Source organism: Coregonus lavaretus, assembly GCF_964263955.1.
Source record: "Coregonus lavaretus genome assembly, contig: HAP1_SCAFFOLD_4423, whole genome shotgun sequence".
In the NCBI taxonomy this organism is placed as follows: domain Eukaryota; kingdom Metazoa; phylum Chordata; class Actinopteri; order Salmoniformes; family Salmonidae; genus Coregonus; species Coregonus lavaretus.
In genome coordinates, this window is record NW_028157563.1 from 26,275 (window position 1) to 50,558 (window position 24,284).

The following is a 24,284-nucleotide window of genomic DNA, read 5'->3' on the forward strand; positions in this document are numbered from 1 at the left end:
ATTGCAGTGTGTAATGCAGCCCAGTTTTATTTACACCATCCCAGCAGCTATCTTAGAAATATAACTTTGCTCTGTGCTTCTCCCAGCATGCACTTCGTAGCCTATAGCAGTTCCACTAACTCACCATCCAGCCCAGCCAGAGAGCTGTAGTCCTGCTGTGGAAGCTTCTGCTGTTGCTTCTGTATCTGCTGCTGTTGTCTGGCTCTAGTCGTAGCCTGCTCCGTCAGACTGTAGTCCTCCACAAAGTCCAGAGGCAGCTCTGGTTCCTCGTAGTAGGGTGAGGCTGCTGCCCCCCGGTGGCGGAACAAGGGCTGTGCAGGCGAAGAGGACAGATAGAGGGAGACGACGTCCTGCAGCAGCTGACGGTCTCTCTCTCTCTGTTTGGCCTGTTGGTACCTGGAGGAGGAGGGGCGGAGCCCTGAGTAGACTCCTCCTCCCTGGTGGAGGTTGCGCTCCACATCTTCCTGTAATACACAGAGAGAGGAAAAAACTCATGGTTTACGGACGAGGACAAGTGTGTGTGTGTGTGTGTGTGTGTGTGTGTGTGTGTGCGTCCATCCGTGCTTGTTTGTTTGTGTGTCTGTGTGTGTGCGTGCGTGTGTGAGTGTGTGTTTATGTGTGTGTGTGTGTGTGTGAGTGTGAGTGATTTCATACACTAAACCTTCACCAAGTATATTTACACATTCTCTGAATGTTACTTGGTGATATGGTGCTGCTAGTGATAGACAACGTTTAGAGACAGAATACAGACAGCGGAGTTTAAACCAAGATTACATACAGTACCAGTCCAAAGTTTGGACACACCTACCAGGGTTTTTCTTTATTTTTACTATTTTCTACATTGTAGAATAATAGTGAAGACATCAAAACTATGAAATAACACATATGGAATCATGTACAGTGAGGGAAAAAATTATTTGATCCCTTGCTGATTTTGTACGTTTGCCCACTGACAAAGGCATGATCAGTCTATAATTTTAATGGTAGGTTTATTTAAACAGTGAGAGACAGAATAACAACAACAAAATCCAGAAAAAAAAAATGTTATAAATGATTTGCATTTTAATGAGGGAAATAAGTATTTGACCCCTCTCAATCAGAAAGATTTCTGGCTCCCAGGTGTCATTTATACAGGTAACGAGCTGAGATTAGGAGCACACTCTTAAAGGGAGTGCTCCTAATCTCAGCTTGTTACCTGTATAAAAGACACCTGTCCACAGAAGCAATCAATCAATCAGATTCCAAACTCTCCACCATGGCCAAGACCAAAGAGCTCTCCAAGGATGTCAGGGACAAGATTGTAGACCTACACAAGGCTGGAATGGACTACAAGATCATCGCCAAGCAGCTTGGTGAGAAGGTGACAACAGTTGGTGCGATTACTACAGCCAATGGGAACTGAGAGTGTATGGCTCTGCACCATTAATGACAGTGAATCCAGATGCAGCACTGTAAGTATTTGTAAAAGTATTCAAGCCAATTGTTGCACCTGTTAGAAACTAACTGTGAGAACTGTTGGAGCCCTCTGGATTGATGATGAACTGAAACATGTTATGGTTCAAAGAAAATTATGCAAAAGGCTGCTCAGCTGATTGGTTGACAGATGGTCAATTGAGACATTTTTGTGACTAAACTTAACAAAAAAAAAGAAACTATATTACTAAACCACGATAAATGACATGAAACACAATTGAAAAAATACTTGAGTACCTTAAATGATATCATGGGCAGAAACCCCAATTCATCTCCATCATTCATTGAAGTTGATGGGTCATTTATTACAAAACTTTTCCATATTGTCAATAATTTCAATGACTATTTCACTAGCAAAGTGAAAAAACTCAGAAGTGGAATGACAATATTGAAGAGTGAACCATCATATATTTAAAATAAAATATATAATAATGAAAGAGAAGGATTGTTTTGAATTTGGTGAATTTATTGTGGAAGAGGTGGAAAAACTATTGTTATCCATCCATAATGATAAGCCACCAGGTATAGACAACCTAGATGGGAAACTATTGAGAATGGGAGCAGACTGTGTTGCCACCACTATTTGCTATATCTTTAACCAAAGCCTAAAGGAGTGTGTCCACAGGAAGCTAAAGTTATTCCACTGCCTAAAAATAATAAAACACCCTTTGCTGGCTCTAACAGCCGCCCAATCAGTTTGCTGCCTCTTCTTAGTAAACTGATGGAGAGAATTGTGTTTGACCAAATACAATGCTCTTTTTTTCAGAGATCAAATTAACTACTGACTTTCAGCATGCATCTAGAGAAGGGAACTCAACGTGTACTAAACTGACTAAGATGACTGATAATTGGTTGAAATAAATGGATAATATGACGTGATCCGTTCCAGGAAGCTAGGCCTACAATGCCTTGCAAAAGTATTCATCCCCCTTGGCGTATTTTCCTATTTTGTTACATTACAACCTGTAATTTAAATGGATTTTTATTTGGATTAAATGTAATGGACATACACAAAATAGTCCAAATTGGTGAAGTGAAATGAAAAAAAGTACTTGTTTCAAAAAAATAAATAACGGAAATGTAGCGCGTGCATATGGATTCACCCCCTTTGCTATGAAGCCCCTAAATAAGATCTGGTGCAACCAATTACCTTCAGAAATCACAAAATTAGTTAAATAAAGTCCACCTGTGTGCAATCTAAGTGTCACATGATCTGTCACATGATCTCAGTATATATACACCTGTTCTGAAAGGCCCCAGAGTCTGCAACACCACTAAGCAAGGGGCACCACCATGCAAGCGGCACCATGAAGACCAAGGAGCTCTCCAAACAGGTCAAGGACAAAGTTGTGGAGAAGTACAGATCAGGGTTGGGTTATAAAAAAATATCAGAAACTTCGAACATCCTACGGAGCACCATTAAATCCATTATAAAAAAACTGAAAGAATATGGCACCACAACAAACCTGCCAAGAGAGGGCCGCCCATCAAAACTCATGGACCAGGCAAGTAGGGCATTAATCAGAGAGGCAACAAAGAGACCAAAGATAACCCTGAAGGAACTGCAAAGCTCCACAGCGGAGATTGGAGTATCTGTCCATAGGACCACTTTAAGCTGTTCACTCCACAGAGCTGGGCATTACGGAAGAGTGGCCAGAAAAAAGCAATTACTTAAGCCATGTGGGAGACTCCCCAAACATATGGAAGAAGGTACTCTGTTCAGATGAGACAAAAAATTTAGCTTTTTGGCCATTAAGTGAAACGCTATGTCTGGCACAAACCCAACACCTCTCATCACCCCGAGAACATCATCCCCACAGTGAAGAATGGTGGTGGCAGCATCATGCTGTGGGGATGTTTTTAATCGGCAGGGACTGGGAAACTGGTCAGAATTGAAGGAATGATGGATGGCGCTAAATTCAGGGAAATTCTTGTTTCAGTCTTCCAGAGATTTGAGACTGGGACAAAGGTTCACCTTCCAGCAGGACAATGACCTTAAGCATACTGCTAAAGCAACACTCAAGTGCTTTAAGGGGAAACATTTAAATGTCTTGGAATGGCCTAGTCAAAGCCCAGACCTCAATCCAACTGAGAATCTGTGGTATGACTTAAAGATTGCTGTACACCAGCGGAACCCATCCAACTTGAAGGAGCTGAAGTAGTTTTGCCTTGAAGAATGGGCAAAAATCCCAGTGGCTAGATGTGCCAAGCTTATAGAGACATACCCCAAGAGACTTGCTGCTGTAATTGCTGCAAAAGGTGGCTCTACAAAGAATTGACTTTGGGGGTGGTGATGCACGCTCAAGTTTTCTGTTTTTTTTGTCTTATTTCTTGTTTGTTTTACAATAAAAAATAAAAAATGTTGTATAAAACACCTGTCTCCAGATTACATCTTCAAACTAAGGGCAACCATGGCAACCATGACAGAGAGGGTGAAGCGTTCATCCATGTATACGGGTTAGTGTCTATCTACATTTTCAGATATTATAAGTTTCTAATTTTGTCAGAAAGTCGTTTTCATTGCAAGTTAAAACGTACTGTTAGCTAGCTAGCTAACGTCAGCTGGCTGGCTAACTAGCTAACGTTAAGTGTATGATCTGTGTATTAATATTATTCGTATCTCAGAGCCATTTGCTTTGCTAGTTATAGCCTAATGTTAGCTAGCTAGCATTGAGCCTGGTTGGTTAGCTACCTGCAGATTCATGCAGGCTAGTACCGTCATGAGTTGGGATTATTGTTCATTGTTTAGCTAGCTAGCTACATGTCTTAACAAAAAGACTCCACTATTATATATAGTATATATACATTATGTATATGAGCTGTGTCAGCACCCAAACCCAGTGATATAATGCTAAATAAGGAGTTCCAGTCAGTATCAGAATGGGGGATTAATAATAAACTGGTCTTAAAAACATCTACAACTAAAAACATTGTATTTGGTTCAAAACATTCTCTAAGACCTTAAACTGGAGTTATGAATCAAGGGTGTGACCATTGAGCAATTTTATTAAGCTAAACTCCTAGGTATAACATTGGATGGTCCATTATCATGGTCAAGTCATACTGACAAAGTTGTATGACTTGTCCCATCCTGATTACTGTTCGGTAATATGGTCAAGTGCAGCAAAGAAAGACCTAGCAGAGCTGCAGCTGCCCTTACCTGCATGCTTCTGCACATACAGAACTAACAACATGCATTCCAGTCTTTCCTGTTTGAGGGTTGACGAGAGATTAACTGCTTCTCTTCTAGTTTTTATGAGAAGCATTACTGTAATGAAAAATCCAGATTTTTGCCATAATCAAATAACATTCAGCTCAGACACCCATACATACCCGACAAGACATGCCACCAGGGGTCTCTTCACAGTCCCCAAGTCCAAAACTAATTCACGACAACGCACAGTTGTATACAGAGCCATGATCGCATGGAACTCCCTTCCATCTCCAATTACTCAAACAAACAGCAAAATGAGCTTTAAAAAAATATCTAACAACATCTCATGGACACATTCTTCTTAGTTGTATTGTTTGTATTATTATTTAGTAGTTGTTTTGTTAATGTGTGCAACTGTCCTTGTCTATCAGTGTTTTATATACAACATTTACATATTAGTCATTTAGCAGACGCTCTTATCCAGAAAACTTACAGGAGCAATTAGGGTTAAGTGCCTTGGACAAAGGTACATCACCAGATTGCTCACTTAGTCAAGTTGGGGATTCGAACCAGCAACCTTTTGATTACTGGCCCAGGAAATCAGTCAATTGAAATAAAATAATTAGGTCCTAATCTATGGATTTCACATGACTGGGTATATAGATATGCATCTGTTGGTCACAAATACATTAAAAAAAAAAGTAGGGGCCTGGATCAGAAAACCTGTCAGTATCTGGTGTGACCACCATTTTCCTCATGCAGTGCGACACATCTCCTTCACATAGAGTTGATTAGGCTGTTGATTGTGGCCTGTGGAATGTTGTTGCACTCCTCTTTAATTGCTGTGTGAAGTTGCTGGATATTGGCGGGAACTGGAACATGCTGTCGTACACGTCGATCCAGAGCATCCCAAACATGCTCAATGGGTGTCATGTCTGGTGAGTAGGCAGGCCATGGAAGAACTGGGACATTTTCAGTTTCCAGGAATTTTGTACAGATCCTTGCGACATGGGGCTGTGTATTATCATGCTGAAACATTAGGTGATGGTGGCGGATGAATGGCACGACAATGGGCCTCAGGATCTCGTCACGGTATCTCTGTGCATTCAAATTGCCATTGATAAAATTAAATTGTGTTCGTTGTCCGTAGCTTATGCCTGCCCATACCATAACCCCACCGCCACCATGGGGCACTCTATTCACAATGTTCACATCAGCAAACCGCTCACCCACACGACGCCATACATGCTGTCTGCCATCTGCCTGGTACGGGATTACATTTACATTACATTTTAGTCATTTAGCAGACGCTCTTATCCAGAGCGACTTACAGGAGCAATTAGGGTTAGGTGCCTTGCTCAAGGGCACATTTACGTCATTTAGCAGACGCTCTTATCCAGAGCGACTCACCAATTGGTGCGTTCACCCTATAGCCAGTGGGATAACCACTTTACAATTTTGGGGGGGGGGGTAGAAGGATTACTTTATCCTATCCCAGGTATTCCTTAAAGAGGTGGGGTTTCAAATGCCTCCGGAAGGTGGTGAGTGACTCCGCTGTCCTGGCGTCGTGAGGGAGATTGTTCCACCATTGGGGTGCCAGATCAGCGAACAGTTTTGACTGGGCTGAGCGGGAACTATGCTTCCGCAGAGGAAGGGGAGCCAGCAGGCCAGAGGTGGATGAACGCAATGCCCTCGTTTGGGTGTAGGGACTGATCAGAGCCCGAAGGTACAGAGGTGCCGTTCCCCTCACTGCTCCATAGGCAAGCACCATGGTCTTGTAGCGGATGCGAGCTTCAACTGGAAGCCAGTGGAGTGTGCGGAGGGGGGGGGTGACGTGAGAGAACTTGGGAAGGTTGAACACCAGACGGGCTGCGGCATTCTGGATGAGTTGTAGGGGTTTAATGGCACAGGCAGGGAGGCCAGCCAACAGCGAGTTGCAGTAGTCCAGACGGGAGATGACAAGTGCCTGGATTAGGACCTGTGCCGCTTCCTGTGTAAGGCAGGGTCGTACTCTCCGAATGTTGTAGAGCATGAACCTGCAGGAGCGGGTCACCGCCTTGATGTTGGCGGAGAACGACAGGGTGTTGTCCAGGGTCACGCCTAGGCTCTTCGCACTCTGGGAGGAGGACACAGCGGAGTTGTCAACCGTGATGGCGAGATCATGGAACGGGCAGTCCTTCCCCGGGAGGAAGAGCAGCTCCGTCTTGCCAGGGTTCAGCTTGAGGTGGTGATCCGTCATCCATACTGATATGTCTGCCAGACATGCAGAGATGCGATTCGCCACCTGGTTATCAGAAGGGGGAATCAGTGAAGAGCACACTTCTCGAAGGTGAGCATTTGCCCACTGAAAAAGTTGGTTACGACCACGAACTGCAGTCAGGTCAAGACCATGGTGAGGACGACGAGCACGCTGATGAACTTCCCTGAGACGGTTTCTGACAGTTTGTACAGAAATTATTTGGTTTTGCAAACCCACAGTTTAATCAGCTGTCCAGGTAGCTGGTCTCAGACGATCCCGCAGGTGAAGAAGCCAGATGTGGAGGTCCTGGGCTGGCATGGTTACACGTGGTCTGCGGTTGTGAGGCCGGTTGGACGTACTGCCAAATTCTCTAAAACGAAGTTGGTATAGAAATGAAAATAAAATTATCTGGCAACAGCTCTGGTGGACATTCCTGTAGTCATCATGCCAATTGCACGCTCCCTCAAAACTTGAGACATCTTTGGCATTGTGTTGTGACAAAACTGTACATTTTAGAGTGGCCTTTTATTGTCCCCAGCACAAGGTGCACCTGTGTAATGATCATGCTGTTTAATCAGTTTCTTGATATGCCACACCTGTCAGGTGGATGGATTATCTTGGCAAAGGCGAAATGCTCACTAACAGGGACGTAAACAGATTTGTGCACAGAATTTGAGGCAAATAAGCTTTGTGCGTATGGAACATTTCTGGGATCTTTTATTTCAGCTCATGAAACATGGGACAAACACTTTACATGTTGCGTTTATATTTCCGTTCAGTATAGTTACCAAAACTTTAACACATAACATCCAGAATGATGAGGCATGCCATCCTTAAGTGGGGCAGTTAAGTTGGAGTAAAGCCCTGATACATTTTGTGTTCCAATGTTAGTTTAAAAAAAAAGAAATGCGTGAATCGTTTTGTTTAGGTCGAGGTGAAGTGCGGAAGAATTGAAGGTATGAATCACCTGTGGAAGGCGGGGCTTCCAGTGAGACACAGTGTTATTCTATTGTTCTTCAGTAGAGGGCGCTAGCGCGCAAACTCCCCATAGCTGAGTTTACTGAAAGGGAACACATTATATCTTTACAATATCAAGTTTGCTGTGTGTGTCTGAGTGTCTGTGTTAACGTGTATGGCGGTAGCCTACAGTACCTGTTGGTAGGTATAAGGGTCCATGGGAGACGTCCGCATGCGTAGGGGGGACTGGGGATGGTCTACTATCATGTAGTCCTGGTAACGGTCAGCTTGACTGGCCCCCGACTTGGAGGAGCTGCTGGGATATCCTCCCTGATTGGAGGAGCTGCTGGGATATCCTCCCTGATTGGAGGAGCTGCTGGGATATCCTCCCTGATTGGAGGAGCTGCTGGGATATCCTCCCTGATTGGAGGAGCTGCTGGGATATCCTCCCTGATTGGAGGAGCTGCTGGGATATCCTCCCTGATTGGAGGAGCTGCTGGGATATCCTCCCTGATTGGAGGAGCTGCTGGGGTATCCTCCCTGATTGGAGGAGCTGCTGGGGTATCCTCCCTGATTGGAGGAGCTGCTGGGGTATCCTCCCTGATTGGAGGAGCTGCTGGGGTATCCTCCCTGATTGGAGGAGCTGCTGGGGTATCCTCCCTGATTGGAGGAGCTGCTGGCGTATCCTCCCTGATTGGAGGAGCTCTGCTTGGGTCTGGTAGAGAGGACACGCCAAGGGGGAGAGTTTAGCAGATCAGGGAGAGTCATTCAACAAAGAGCTGTGCTGATATAGGATCAGCTTTGCGTTATAGGTCATAGGTCATAGGTCAGTTAATAAAATATTATACGGACATGGGGCACTCCGAGTGTGAATATGGGCCCTGAGCATAGCGCTGCTTCCGTCTACAACTACACAGAGGCTATAAGACACAGAAGACAATAGTCTAGAGAATTGGATAGTCTAGAGAAAAGGCCCACTGGTCTAAATCCACCTTTAGTTGCTGTAAGCATCGTTACTGGGAGGAGGAGGAGGCCTTGGAAAAAAACAACAATTTACAGCTACACAGTGGCAAGATAAGACTGGATAGACCAGCTGGGAGAAGGCCTAAAGGTCAACTTTAGATTCTCTAAAATCTATTAGAATCCTTACTGTGAGAAGGAGGAGGAGGAGGAGGAGGAGGAGGAGGAGGAGGAGGAGGAGGAGAAGGAGGCCTTTGAGGACCGTGGGGTGTGAGGAACTCTGCTCAGCTCTTTGGCAACAATGTACTGGGTGATGTCATCCTGCCAGGACAGACCTACAATTGGACAATTGGGATAAATAATATTTGCTTAGGTAATTTATATTTTCAGAAACATCAATGTTGTATTTGAACATCAGTGGATTTTTGGTTAAATTAGATTTAAAAAAATCATTGTAACACAGGGGGCTCTATTTTCATGTCAAACTGGTGCACTGGCATTATCCAGCCCTAACCCCAGGTTTACCTGTCGAACACCAGCTCGCTTGAGCTGAGGTGGGAGGGGTGGTCATATTTGAGGTGTGTCCTTAAAGACAGGGGCAAAAGTGACAATTTCATGCAGAGCTAATGGGAAGTTGGGAAGACCAACAGTAACACAGTTGATAATGGAGCGAAAGTGCAGCCTATCCAGCCATGACGCACAGTGCATATGGAAGGAGAGATGTATCTTTTGTGCCAGTGAATCTCGTATTTAGAAACAAAAAAACAACATTGGTTCCCCCCCCCCTTTTCGTTTAATGAAAAACCAAGCCTGCTGGTTTAGAAGCATCACACAGGTGCATTCTTCATCCCCTGGCCATTATCCTATGAATAAAGGGGTTTTAAATGGTCTACTGAGAGTGCTTCTGAGTTTCTCCTTGCCACCGTGCTTACATTTGACAGAGGCTCTTATCCAGAGCGACTTGCAGTTAGTGAGCGCATACATTTTTCATACTGCCCCCACCCCGTGGGAATCGAACCCACAACCCTGGCGTTGCAAGCGCCATGCTCTACCAACTGAGCTACAGGGGACTACATCTACATCTGCATTGCTTGCTCTCTGGGGTTTTAGGTTGGGTGTCTGTAAAGCGCTTTGTGACAACTGCTAAAAAGGGGTTTATAAATAAATGTTATTGATTGATTAGAATTATCTTTGAGGTTTTTACCCCCCATGCTTTTTCATTATTCACAATTCACATACAGTGAGGGAAAATAGTATAGGTTATCCATCCCCATTTTCAAAGAGCGCTCCTCATCCTGTTACCAAAGACAAGCTCCAAACTTTTCAGTCCTCCTATAACGCCATGTCACACATAGGCAACGATACAATTGACAGGAGCCTAGTATTTTATATAGACGTGCGAATGTTATGCTACTATAACGATGGCTGGTTCAACAGCAATGCATTGTCTTTTTTTTGTCCTGGCCTTGCAAAGTAGCCCATCCAGAAAAAGTGTTTAAATGGTCTATTCGTCAAGAGTGCCTTGAATTGAAAATTACACTGCACACCCTGAAACATACACACATATGCCTACCTGCATGCTGCGTTTAGCTTGTTAAAGTATCCATTCCCATCTCAAAAGACGCAGTCCTCCAAGATTATTTCAATTAATCTGTCCTATAATGACAACAACAGGCTATATTTTGCTTATTGAGAACGTACCTCACACATACAGAATAAGTTATATTTTAGGAGAAGTGCGACACGTAGGCTAGGCTAGTTGAAGCCAATTACAACAATGTTGACTGTCAACACTCCAAACATCGGCTATTGAGCAAACACTGGATTTATTTTATTTTTACGTCATTTAGCAGACACTCTTATCCAGAGCGACTTACAGTTAGTGAGTGCATACATTTTCATACTGGCCCCCAGTGGGAAACGAACCCACAACCCTGGCGTTGCAAGCGCCATGCTCTACCAACTGGGCTACACGGGACCACTGTTGCTACTACTCGTTACCGTAGTTACTGTACCCTATTTAATTACTATTTAATAAACTGTAGTATCAATCCACAGTCGAACAGGACGAGAATACTCCGTGCCCCAAGCCGAACTGGAGTTGACGACAATGCAAAGACCATCGATAACCTACAGAACTTGAGACAGAAGGCATGCAGTATTAAGCCAATGAATGTATCGATTGGCCAGTGAGTCGCCAAGGCCTCGTCACACCAACAACTTGTTCATTCATCAAAACCCTAAATGCGCCACCGCCAGCTATTGGGCTCATAATTATGGCTGTGAAAATAGTACAAATATTTGTGACTCACCTCTGGACGCTCAGCGCTAAGACTTACCATTATCTTAGGTGTGTTAAAATAGAGCCCCTAGATTTTCAACACATAGATAAGACCCTACGCAAGGGTGTGTTAGGGTGTTGACTCACCCTGTAGCATGAGCTGCTTGAGTACTTCCTGCATCCTCTTCAGAACAGGAACTGACACCTGGTACTGGACCTGGTCCTGCTTAGAGGTACGACACTGCCCGAAGAGACCATCTGCAACACGCACCACGCACCAGAATAACACGCACCAGAACACATCAACACAGTTACTGTACACACACACACACACGCACACGCACTGCCCGAAGAGACCGTCTGCAATACGCACCAGAACACATCAACACAGTTACTGTACACACACACACACACGCACACGCACTGCCCAACGAGATCATCTGCAACACGCACCAGAACACATCAACACAGTTGCTGTACACACACACACACACGCACTGCCCAAAGAGATCATCGGGAACACGTACACACAGCAAGACACATCAACACACACACACACACACACACTCAGAAAACACACCTTTACATCCCACGAAAAAACAGAGCAATTCAACATAACATGAAGTAACTAAATGATACAAGACAACATTTTACATTTACATTTTAGTCATTTAGCAGAGGCTCTTATCCAGAGCGACTTACAGTTAGTGAGTGAATACATTTTTCATACTGGCCCCCCGTGGGAAACGAACCCACAACCCTGGCGTTGCAAGCGCCATGCTCTACCAACTGAGATACACGGGGCCTGACACAACCCTGGCGTTGCAAGCGCCATGCTCTACCAACTGAGATACACGGGGCCTGACACAACCCTGGCGTTGCAAGCGCCATGCTCTACCAACTGAGATACACGGGGCCTGACACAACCCTGGCATTGCAAGCGCCATGCTCTACCAACTGAGATACACGGGGCCTGACACAACCCTGGCGTTGCAAGCGCCATGCTCTACCAACTGAGATACACGGGGCCTGACACAACCCTGGCGTTGCAAGCGCCATGCTCTACCAACTGAGATACACGGGGCCTGACACAACCCTGGCGTTGCAAGCGCCATGCTCTACCAACTGAGATACACGGGGCCTGACACAACCCTGGCATTGCAAGCGCCATGCTCTACCAACTGAGATACACGGGGCCTGACACAACCCTGGCATTGCAAGCGCCATGCTCTACCAACTGAGATACACGGGGCCTGACACAACCCTGGCATTGCAAGCGCCATGCTCTACCAACTGAGATACACGGGACCTGACACAACCCTGGCGTTGCAAGCGCCATGCTCTACCAACTGAGATACACGGGGCCTGACACAACCCTGGCGTTGCAAGCGCCATGCTCTACCATCTGAGATACACGGGGCCTGACATGAAGTAACTAAATAATACAAGACAACCTGACACTATTTATTAAGCTCCTTACAACTCAGCACACAATCAGCAACCTGCTCAGCACCCAATCAGCAACCTCCTCATCACCCAATCAGCAACCTCCTCATCACCCAATCAGCAACCTCCTCATCACCCAATCAGCAACCTGCTCATCACCCAATCAGCAACCTCCTCATCACCCAATCAGCAACCTCCTCATCACCCAATCAGCAACCTCCTCATCACCCAATCAGCAACCTCCTCATCACCCAATCAGCAACCTCCTCATCACCAAATCAGCAACCTGCTCATCACCCAATCAGCAACCTCCTCATCACCCAATCAGTAACCTCCTCATCAAATAACAAGCTCAAATATAGCTCAAACAGAGAATTCAACATCTGTAGACTACATTCATAACAACTTCCAATCCATAGAGACACACACACACACACACACACACACACACACACACACACACACACACACACACACACACACACACACACACACACACACACACACACACACACACACACACACACACACACACACACACAGAGAGAGAGAGAGAAAGATATACCCACTCTGACTCATAACTGAGTCATAACTGAGTCATAACTGAATGAAAATGATACTGCGGTGGTCCCAGGCCTCTCTCCCTCTCTGATTCAGAGGGGTTGGGTTAAATGTAGAATACAAATTTCAGTTGAAGGCAGTCAGTTGTACAACTGACTTGATATCCCGCTTTCCTTCTTATCCTCCACAGTGAACTCAGCCCTCTCTCTCCTCTCTCCCCATAGTGAACTCAGCCCTCTCTCTCCTCTCTCCCCATAGTGAACTAAGCCCTCTCTCTCTCCTCTCTTCTCCTTAGTGAACTCAGCCCTCTCTCTCCCCTCCATGGTGAACTCAGCCCACCCTCTCTCCTCTCTCCTCCTTAGTGAACTCAGCCACCTCTCTCCTCTCTCCCCATAGTGAACTCAGTCCTCTCTCTCCTCTCTTCTCCTTAGTGAACTCAGCCCTCTCTCTCTCCTCCATGGTGAACTCAGCCCTCTATCTCTCTCCTCTCTCCTCCATAGTGAACTCAGCCCTCTCTCACTCCTCCATAGTGAACCCAGCCCTCTCTCTCTCCTCTCTCCTCCATAGTGAACTCAGCCCTATCTCTCTCTCCTCCATAGTGAACCCAGCCCTCTCTCTCTCTCCTCTCTCCTCCATAGTGAACCCAGCCCTCTCTCTCTCTCCTCTCTCCTCCATAGTGAACCCAGCCCTCTCTCTCTCTCCTCTCTCCTCCACAGTGAACTCAGCCCTCTCTCTCACTCCTCTCTCCTCCATGGTGAACTCAGCCCTCTCTCTCTCTCCTCTCTCCTCCATAGTGAACCCAGCCCTCTCTCTCTCCTCTCTCCTCCATAGTGACCTCAGCCCTCTCTCTCTCCTCTCTCCTCCATAGTGAACTCAGCCCTCTCTCTCTCTCTCCTCTCTCCTCCATAGTGAACTCAGCCCTCTCTCTCTCTCCTCTCTCCTCCATAGTGAACTCAGCCCTCTCTTTCTCTCCCCTCTCCTCCATAGTGAACTCAGCCCTCTCTTGCTCTCCTCTCTCCTCCATAGTGAACTCAGCCCTCTCGCTCTCTCTCCTCTCTCCTCCAAAGTAAACCCAGCCCTCTCTCTCTCCTCTCTCCTCCATAGTGAACCCAGCCCTCTCTCTCCTCTCTCCTCCATGTTGAACCCAGCCTCACTTTCTCTCTCTCCTCCATAGTGAACTCAGCCCTCTCTCTCTCTTCGATAGTGAACACAGCCCTCTCCTCTCTCATCCATAGTGAACTCAGCTCTCTCTCCTCCATAGAGAACTCAGCCCTCTCTCTCTCTCTAATCTCTCCTCCATAGTGAACTCAGCCCTCTCTCTCTCTCCTCTCTCCTCCACAGTGAACACAGCCCTCTCTCTCTCCTCTCTCCTCCATAGTGAACTCAGCCCTCTCTCTCTCCTCTCTCCTCCATAGTGAACTCAGCCCTCTCTCTCTCCTCTCTCCTCCATAGTGAACCCAGCCCTCTCTCTCCTCTCTCCTCCATAGTGAACTCAGCCCTCTCTCTCTCCTCTCTCCTCCATAGTGAACTCAGCCCTCGCTCTCTCGCCTCTCTCCTCCATAGTGAACTCAGACCTCTCTTTCTCCTCTCTCCTCCATAGTGAACTCAGACCTCTCTTTCTCCTCTCTCCTCCATAGTGAACTCAGCCCTCTCTTTCTCTCTCTCCTCTCATCCTACAATGAAAAATAAACAAAGACATGAGTCACATCTATTAATAGGACTGGAGGACAGAGGGGTGACGGGATGGAGGTAATGGGTGAATGGAGGGAATGGAGGGATGGAGGGAATGGAGGGATGGAGGGATGGAGTGATGGAGGGATGGAGGGAATGGAGGGATGGAGGGAATGGAGGGATGGAGGGATGGAGGGAATGGAGGGATGGCGGGATGGAGGGAATGGAGGGATGGAGGGAAGGAGGGGTGAAGGGATGGAGGGATGGAGGGATGGAGGGAATTGAGGTAATGGAGGGATGGAGGGAAGGAGGGGTGAAGGGATGGAGGGATGGAGGGATGGAGGGAATTGAGGGATGGAGGGATGGAGGGAATGGAGGGATGGAGGGATGGAGGGATGGAGGGAATGGAGGGATGGAGGGATGGAGGGATGGAGGGAATGGAGGGATGGAGGGATGGAGGGAATGGAGGGATGGAGGGATGGAGGGAATGGAGGGATGGAGTGATGGAGGGATGGAGGGATGGAGGGATGGAGGGAATGGAGGGATGGAGGGATGGAGGGAATGGAGGGATGGAGTGATGGAGGGATGGAGGGATGGAGGGATGGAGGGATGGAGGGAATGGAGGGATGGAGACTCATACCCCATTTCATTGATCCATAATCCTTAGATAAGGCTGTAGAGTGCAATATGAATGTCATAATGCACAAAAGACTGACTGGGGAGGTGATTTCCCACAGTCCTGCAATTAGAGCTACGACGTTAATATTTGTGTAAACTCTTCACAGTTGTGTTCTGTGGGTGTCATTGAGTTCACTGATACCCCTTTTCACTGCACCACATTCCAACCCTCCAATCGTGTCTAGCATTATCTAGTCTAAATATGGCATGATTATACTATTTGGATCCATTTGCATCACTTTCAAAGAGGGACTTTTATTCAGAAGGAAAACCGCACATTCCACTATTGTGGCTAATCCCAGCTTCACAACACATAACCCGGTCCCAGGATTTCCATATCCGCGGTTTTCCCGCAAATTGGGCTACTTGAAAACTATGTCACAGGTGAAAATGTTTTGGTCACGGGTTGCAGGTTTTTGGGCTACTTCATATTTGCACCGCGGCCTCCACCCATTGGCATATCTCTTCAAATATATAGTTCACCTGCTGCTGACTAGGAGGCTGCTACTGAGTGACTGAGTACACAACAACAACAACAACAACAACAGCAGCAACACAATTAGACCCAACCAAATCATGAGAAAACCAAAAGAGAATTACTTGACACATTGGAAAGAACAAACAAAAAAACTGAGCAAACTAGAATGCTATTTGGCCCTAAACAGAGAGTACACAGTGGCAGAACACCTGACCACTGTGACTGACCCACAATTAAGGAAAGCTTTGACTATGTACAGACTCAGTGAGCATAGCCTTGCTATTGAGAAAGGCCGCCGTAGGCAGACCTGGCTCTCAAGAGAAGACAGGCTATGTGCACACTGCCCACAAAATGAGGTGGAAACTGAGCTGCACTTCCTAACCTCCTGCCAAATGTATGACCATATTAGAGACACATATTTCCCTCAGATTACACAGACCCACAAAGAATTTGAAAGCAAATCCAATTTTGATAAACTCCCAGATCTATTGGGTGAAATACCACAGTGTGCATCACAGCAGCAAGATTTGTGACCTGTTGCCACAAGAAAAGGGCAACCAGTGAAGAACAAACACCATTGTGAATACAATGGTGTTTATTTATTTTCCCATTTGTACTTTAACTATTTGCACATCATTACAACACTGTATATAGAAATAATATGACATTTGAAATGTCTTTATTCCTTTGGAACTTTTGTGAGTGTAATACTTACTGTTCATTTTTTATAGTTTATTTCACTTTTGTTTATTATCTATTTCACTTGCTTTGGAAATGTAAACACGTTTCCCATGCCAATAAAGTCCTTTGAATTGAATTGAATTGACTGAGTGAGTGGTGGAGAGGGAGAAGGCAGCAGGCAGCTGATTCATGTGAGAGGAGACAGAGCATTACGCATAAAACTTTTTACCAGTTGTAGGTAGGCTATTTAGTCATTTTGGAGACCTAGTTCCTAGTTCCCCTTTTCCATAAAACATTAACGCCCTACAACTGATGCGCATCAATAAATAACGGCGACAGAGCACAGGAAAACGACTTTAGGCGCTCCACAGATACAATTGAAGTCGGATGTTTACATACAGTGGGGAGAACAAGTATTTGATACACTGCCGATTTTGCAGGTTTTCCTACTTACAAAGCATGTAGAGGTCTGTAATTTGTATCATAGGTACACTTCAACTGTGAGTGATGGAATCTAAAACAAAAATCCATTAAAAAAAACATTGTATGATTTTTAAGTAATGAATTTGCATTTTATTGCATGACATAAGTATTTGATACATCAGAAAAGCAGAACTTAATATTTGGTACAGAAACCTTTGTTTGCAATTACAGAGATCATACGTTTCCTGTAGGTCTTGACCAGGTTTGCACACACTGCAGCAGGGATTTTGGCCCACTCCTCCATACAGACCTTCTCCAGATCCTTCAGGTTTCGGGGCTGTCGCTGGGCAATACAGACTTTCAGCTCCCTCCAAAGATGTTCTATTGGGTTCAGGTCTGGAGACTGGCTAGGCCACTCCAGGACCTTGAGATGCTTCTTACGGAGCCACTCCTTAGTTGCCCTGGCTGTGTGTTTCGGTCGTTGTCATGCTGGAAGACCAAGCCACGACCCATCTTCAATGCTCTTACTGAGGGAAGGAGGTTGTTGGCCAAGATCTCGCGATACATGGCCCCATCCATCCTCCCCTCAATATGGTGCAGTCGTCCTGTCCCCTTTGCAGAAAAGCATCCCCAAAGAATGATGTTTCCACCTCCATGCTTCACGGTTGGGATGGTGTTCTTGGGGTTGTACTCATCCTTCTTCTTCCTCCAAACACGGCAAGTGGAGTTTAGACCAAAAAGCTATATTTTTGTCTCATCAGACCACATTACCTTCTCCCATTCCTCCTCTGGATCATCCAGATGGTCATTGACAAACTTCAGACGGGCCTGGACATGCGCTGGCTTGAGCAGGGGGACCTGGCGTGCGCTGCAGGATTTTAATCCATGACGGCATAGTGTGTTACTAATGGTTTTCTTTGAGACTGTGGTCCCAGCTCTCTTCAGGTCATTGACCAGGTCCTGCCGTGTAGTTCTGGGCTGATCCCTCACCTTCCTCATGATCATTGATGCCCCACGAGGTGAGATCTTGCATGGAGCCCCAGACACGAGGGTGATTGACCGTCATCTTGAACTTCTTCCATTTTCTAATAATTGCACCAACAGTTGTTGCCTTCTCACCAAGCTGCATGCCTATTGTCCAGTAGCCCATCCCAGCCTTGTGCAGGTCTACAATTTTATCCCTGATGTCCTTACACAGCTCTCTGGTCTTGGCCATTGTGGAGAGGTTGGAGTCTGTTTGATTGAGTGTGTGGACAGGTGTCTTTTATACAGATAACGAGTTCAAACAGGTGCAGTTAATACAGGTAATGAGTGGAGAACAGGAGGGCTTCTTAAAGAAAAACTAACATGTCTGTGAGAGCCGGAATTCTTACTGGTTGGTAGGTGATCAAATACTTATGTCATGCAATAAAATGCAAATTAATTACTTAATCATACCATGTGATTTTCTGGATTTTTGTTTTAGATTCCGTCTCTCACAGTTAAAGTGTACCTATGATACAAATTACAGACCTCTACATGCTTTGTAAGTAGGAAAACCTGCAAAATCGGCAGTGTATCAAATACTTGTTCTCCCCACTGTACACCTTAGCCAAGTACATTTAAACTCAGTTTTTCACAATTCCTGACATTTAATCCTAGTAAAAATTCCCTGTTTTAGGTCATTTAGGATCACCACATTATTTTAAGAATGTGAAATGTCAGAATAATAGTAGAGATAATTATTTATTTCAGCTTTTATTTCTTTCATCACATTCCCAGTGAGTCAGAAGTTTACATACACTCAATTAGTACTTGGTAGCATTGCCTTTAAATTGTTTAACTTGGGTCAAACATTTCGGGTAGCCTTCCATAAGCTTCCCACAATAAGTTGGGTGAATTTTGGCCCATTCCTCCTGACAGAGCTGGTGTAACTGAGTCAGGTTTGTAGGCCTCCTTGCTCGCACACACTTTTTCAGTTCTGCCCACAAATGTTCTATAGGATTGAGGTCAGGGCTTTGTGATGGCCACTCCAATACCTTGACTTTGTTGTCCTTAAGCCATTTTGCCAAAACTTTGGAAGTATGCTTGGGGTCATTGTCCATTTGGAAGACCCATTTGCGACCATGCTTTAACTTCCTGACTGATGTCTTGAGATGTTGCTTCAATATATCCACATAATTTTCCTTCCTCATGATGCCATCTATTTTGTGAAGTGCACCAGTCCATCCTGCAGCAAAGCACCCCCACAGCATGATGCTGCTACCCACGTGCTTCAAGGTTGGGATGGTGTTCTTCGGCTTGCAAGCACCCCCTTTTTCCTCCATACATAACGATGGTCATTATGGCCAAACAGTTCAATTTTTGTTTCATCAGACCAGAGTACATTTCTCCAAAAAGTACGATCTTTGTCCCCATGTGCAGCTGCAAACCGTAGTCTGGCTTTTTTATGGCAGTTTTGGAGCAGTGGCTTCTTCCTTGTTGAGCGGCCTTTCAGGTTATGTCGATATAGGACTCGTTTTACTGTGGATATAGCTACTTTTGTACCTGTTTCCTCCAGCATCTTCACAAGGTCCTTTGCTGTTGTTCTGGGATAGATTTGCACTTTTCGCACCAAATACGTTCATCTCTAGCAGACAGAACGCATCTCCTTCCTGAGCGGTATGACGGCTGCGTGGTCCCATGGTGTTTATACTTGCGTACTATTGTTTGTACAGATGAACGTGGTGCCTTCAGGCATTTGGAAATTGCTCCCAAGGATGAACCAGACTTGTGGAGGTCTACTATTTTTTTCTGAGGTCTTGGCTGATTTCTTTTGATTTTCCCATGATGTCAAGCAAAGAGGCACTGAGTTTGAAGGTAGGCCTTGAAATATATCCACAGGTACACCTCCAATTGACTCAAATAATGTCAATTAGCCTATCAGAAGCTTCTAAAGCCATGACATTTTCTGGAATTTTCCAAGCTGTTTAAAGGCACAGTCAACTTAGTGTATGTAAACTTCTGACCCACTGAAATTGTGATATAGTGAATTATAAGTGAAATAATCTGTCTGTAAACAATTGTTGGAAAAATTACCACAATGAAACTGAAATTAGAATGATCGCCGACATTTGCGTCTGTTGTACCATCAAGTAGGCTGTTAATTTACATGCCTATGTAGGCTACTGTAGCCTGCCATTTGATACAATAAATATGTTGAAATGAAAGATATCACGGGGAGTCATTGCAAATCAATTTGTGCCACTTGTGTAGCTTCAATCTAATGCGTTCTAATATTGGCTGAACTAAGCAAGCTGCTAAATCATTTATTCTACATCTACATCTTGTCTAGATTATTGAAATTATCTATCTGAAATGAGATCTAGCAAACCAAACCATGACATTTAAATACAATCATAAGCCCAGATTTTAGTCAGTAGGACTAGACCTATGCATGTTACCTCAATGCCCTGTGCCCCCCGCACATTGGCTCTGTACCGGTACCCTCTATATAGTATATATATATATATATGTATATACACTGCTCAAAAAAAATAAAGGGAACACTTAAACAACACAATGTAACTCCAAGTCAATCACACTTCTGTGAAATCAAACTGTCCACTTAGGAAGCAACACTGATTGACAATAAATGTAATATGCTGTCGTGCAAATGGAATAGACAACAGGTGGAAATTATAGGCAATTAGCAAGACACCCCCAATAAAGGACTGGTTTTGCAGGTGGTGACCACAGACCACTTCTCAGTTCCTATGCTTCCTGGCTGATGTTTTGGTCACTTTTGAATGCTGGCGGTGCTTTCACTCTAGTGGTAGCATGAGACGGAGTCTACAACCCACACAAGTGGCTCAGGTAGTGCAGCTCATCCAGGATGGCACATCAATGCGAGCTGTGGCAAGAAGGTTTGCTGTGTCTGTCAGCGTAGTGTCCAGAGCATGGAGGCGCTACCAGGAGACAGGCCAGTACATCAGGAGACGTGGAGGAGGCCGTAGGAGGGCAACAACCCAGCAGCAGGACTGCTACCTCCGCATTTGTGCAAGGAGGAGCAGGAAGATAACTGCCAGAGCCCTGCAAAATGACCTCCAGCAGGCCACAAATGTGCATGTGTCTGCTCAAACGGTCAGAAACAGACTCCATGAGGGTGGTATGAGGGCCCGACGTCCACAGGTGGGGGTTGTGCTTACAGCCCAACACCGTGCAGGACGTTTGGCATTTGCCAGAGAACACCAAGATTGGCAAATTCGCCACTGGCGCCCTGTGCTCTTCACAGATTAAAGCAGGTTCACACTGAGCACATGTGACAGACGTGACAGAGTCTGGAGACGCCGTGGAGAACGTTCTGCTGCCTGCAACATCCTCCAGCATGACCGGTTTGGCGGTGGGTCAGTCATGGTGTGGGGTGGCATTTCTTTGGGGGGCCGCACAGCCTTCCATGTGCTCGCCAGAGGTAGCCTGACTGCCATTAGGTACCGAGATGAGATCCTCAGACCCCTTGTGAGACCATATGCTGGTGCGGTTGGCCCTGGGTTCCTCCTAATGCAAGACAATGCTAGACCTCATGTGGCTGGAGTGTGTCAGCAGTTCCTGCAAGAGGAAGGCATTGATGCTATGGACTGGCCCGCCCGTTCTCCAGACCTGAGTCCAATTGAGCACATCTGGGACATCATGTCTCGCTCCACAGACTGTCCAGGAGTTGGCGGATGCTTTAGTCCAGGTCTGGGAGGAGATCCCTCAGGAGACCATCCGCCACCTCATCAGGAGCATGCCCAGGCGTTGTAGGGAGGTCATACAGGCACGTGGAGGCCACACACACTACTGAGCCTCATTTTGACTTGTTTTAAGGACATTACATCAAAGTTGGATCAGCCTGCAGTGTGGTTTTCCACTTTAATTTTGAGGGTGACTCCAAATCCAGACCTCCATGGGTTGATACATTTGATTTCCATTGATACATTTTGTGTGATTTTGTTGTCAGCACATTCAACTATGTAAAGAAAAAAGTATTTAATAAGATTATTTCATTCATTCAGATCTAGGATGTGTTATTTTAGTGTTCCCTTAATTTTTTTGAGCAGTGTATATGTTTCTGTATATAGCCTCCTTATTGTTATTTTGTTTATTTAGTAAATATTTTCTTAACTCTTATTTTCTTAAAAGCGCCAAGGCGGAATTGTAAACACATCGTGTCCGCGTGCTTGTTGCCGGACTTGCTTTGACAGTGATTTGCTACTGATCGTGACGCTTGGCACGTGCAAATTTAGCACACACAACATTAAAAGCTTTTTTTGACAGGCAATGACCCAATCGGCGTTCCACATCAGGAGGAGATGAGAGAGGGAGGGAGAGAGAGAGGAAGGAGGAGAGAAATGGGGAGGAGAAAGAAAGAGTGAGCGTGTACGTATGTGTGGAGGAGTAGTGTGTAAGCACTAGTGATTCATCCTCTTTCTGAGAGAGCGCGAGAGAGAGAGCGCGAGAGAGAGAGAGAGAGAGAGAGAGATTGTGCCATCAGCCTGATGATTTCACCGTTGCCAGGGAGACGATACGTGGTGGTGAAGAGGAGCTTTGATGAGGCTGAGGAGAGGAGAAGCAGGTGATGGAGAGAGGGAGGGAGGGCGTGACGGAGGGAGTAACGGAGGGAGGGATGGAGGACAGGGAGTGACGGAGGAAGTGACGGAGGGAGTGACGGAGGAGAGGGACGGAGGGAGTGACGGAGGGAGGGACGGAGGGAGTGACGGAGGACAGGGAGTGACGGAGGGAGTGATGGAGGGAGTGACGGAGGACAGGGAGTGACGGAGGGAGTGACGGAGGAGATGGAGGAGGGAGATGTGGCCTGTGTGTGTCTACCCCTCCCTAATACACCTACGGCAATAAACATGCACGCACAAACACACACACACACACACACACACACACACACACACACACACAAACACACACACAAACACACAAACACACGTATTACTATAATAACCACCTCTACCATACACACAGAAAACACAGAATGGTATGCTATGACATATACTGTAACACACAGGGTACTCTCCGTGCCATTCTATTTCGATGCTGAAACACATGCAGATACAGTGTGCATGTTAACTCAGGCACAGCCTCTACCCTATCCCACCTAGTATAGCCTCCCTGCCATAACACAAACATAACACACCCCCACACATCATAACACTGAGCCAAGCAGCAGAGATACATCCGCTCAACAGATCCAAAAATAGCATTCAACAGTGGGTACCTAGCTAGCCAAGGTTATATGTCTGTGGTACCTAGCTAGCTACATAGTTACTATGCATCATTGAATAAGACTGCACCAATACATCATACATTAACATACACCCATGCATCATAACACGGAGGAAAATCAGTCAATAACTACGTAGCTGCTGTGAGGATGGGATGCTGGGAAATGGCGCTGCCGTGGATAGTAGCCGACCTGCTGTGAGGATGGGATGCTGGGAAATGGCGCTGCCGTGGATAGCTGCTGTGAGGATAGGATGCTGGGAAATGGCGCTGCCGTGGATAGCTGCTGTGAGGATGGGATGCTGGGAAATGGCGCTGCCGTGGATAGCTGCTGTGAGGATAGGATGCTGGGAAATGGCGCTGCCGTGGATAGTTGCTGTGAGGATGGGATGCTGGGAAATGGTGCTGCCGTGGATAGTTGCCGACCAACTCTACTATATATATATTTTTTATTACGCTGATCTTAACTTTTTTGTACATAATGTTTCCGCCATCATTTCCTATGACCAAAAAACAGCTGGTCAGAACAGCAATCACTAATCTCGATTTAGAGGTAGATTTCCACTTCAATGAGTCAGCAGCCCTGGATGTTATGCCAGTGGTGGAAAAAGTACTCAACTATCATACTTGAGTAAAAGTAAAGATACCTTAATAGAAAATGACTCAAGTAAAATGACTCATAGTGCCCTCAAAGCTCATCACTAAGCTCAGGACCCTGGGACTGAACACCTCCTTCTGCAACTGGATCCTGGACTTCCTGACGGGCCGCCCCCCAGGTGGTAAGGGTAGGCAACAACACATCTGCAATACTGACCCTCGACACGGGGGCGGCCCCTCAGGGGTGCGCGCTTAGTCCCTTCCTGTACGTTTTGGGGGGAACGTGGTTGGAGGAACAGGAGATACAGGAAATGGGTGATTTGGGGTTGATGGGGGACCAGGACAAGCAGGGCCTGGGGCTCACTGACTGGAGCTGTGTCTCTCTGTAATTACATGGCTTATCTGGACCAAATGTGTGTTACTCTCTAGGAGATACAGAGCACTTAGCGGGCAC

The 24,284-nt window shown here is 45.9% G+C and overlaps 1 pseudogene across 1 annotated transcript in view; it reads right to left on the bottom strand.

The window, feature by feature from the left end:
* The window catches only part of LOC311125251, a 48,098-nt pseudogene extending 24,489 nt beyond the window's left edge, over positions 1-23,609 (bottom strand). The window contains exons 1-5 of the transcript in view: positions 23,427-23,609; positions 11,212-11,322; positions 9,013-9,118; positions 8,019-8,538; positions 125-464 (exon numbers count right to left, since the gene is read on the bottom strand). The product of the transcript in view is annotated as an uncharacterized misc_RNA (transcript). The remainder of the gene's footprint in view (positions 1-124; positions 465-8,018; positions 8,539-9,012; positions 9,119-11,211; positions 11,323-23,426) is intronic.
* Positions 23,610-24,284: the final 675 nt, after the last annotated feature.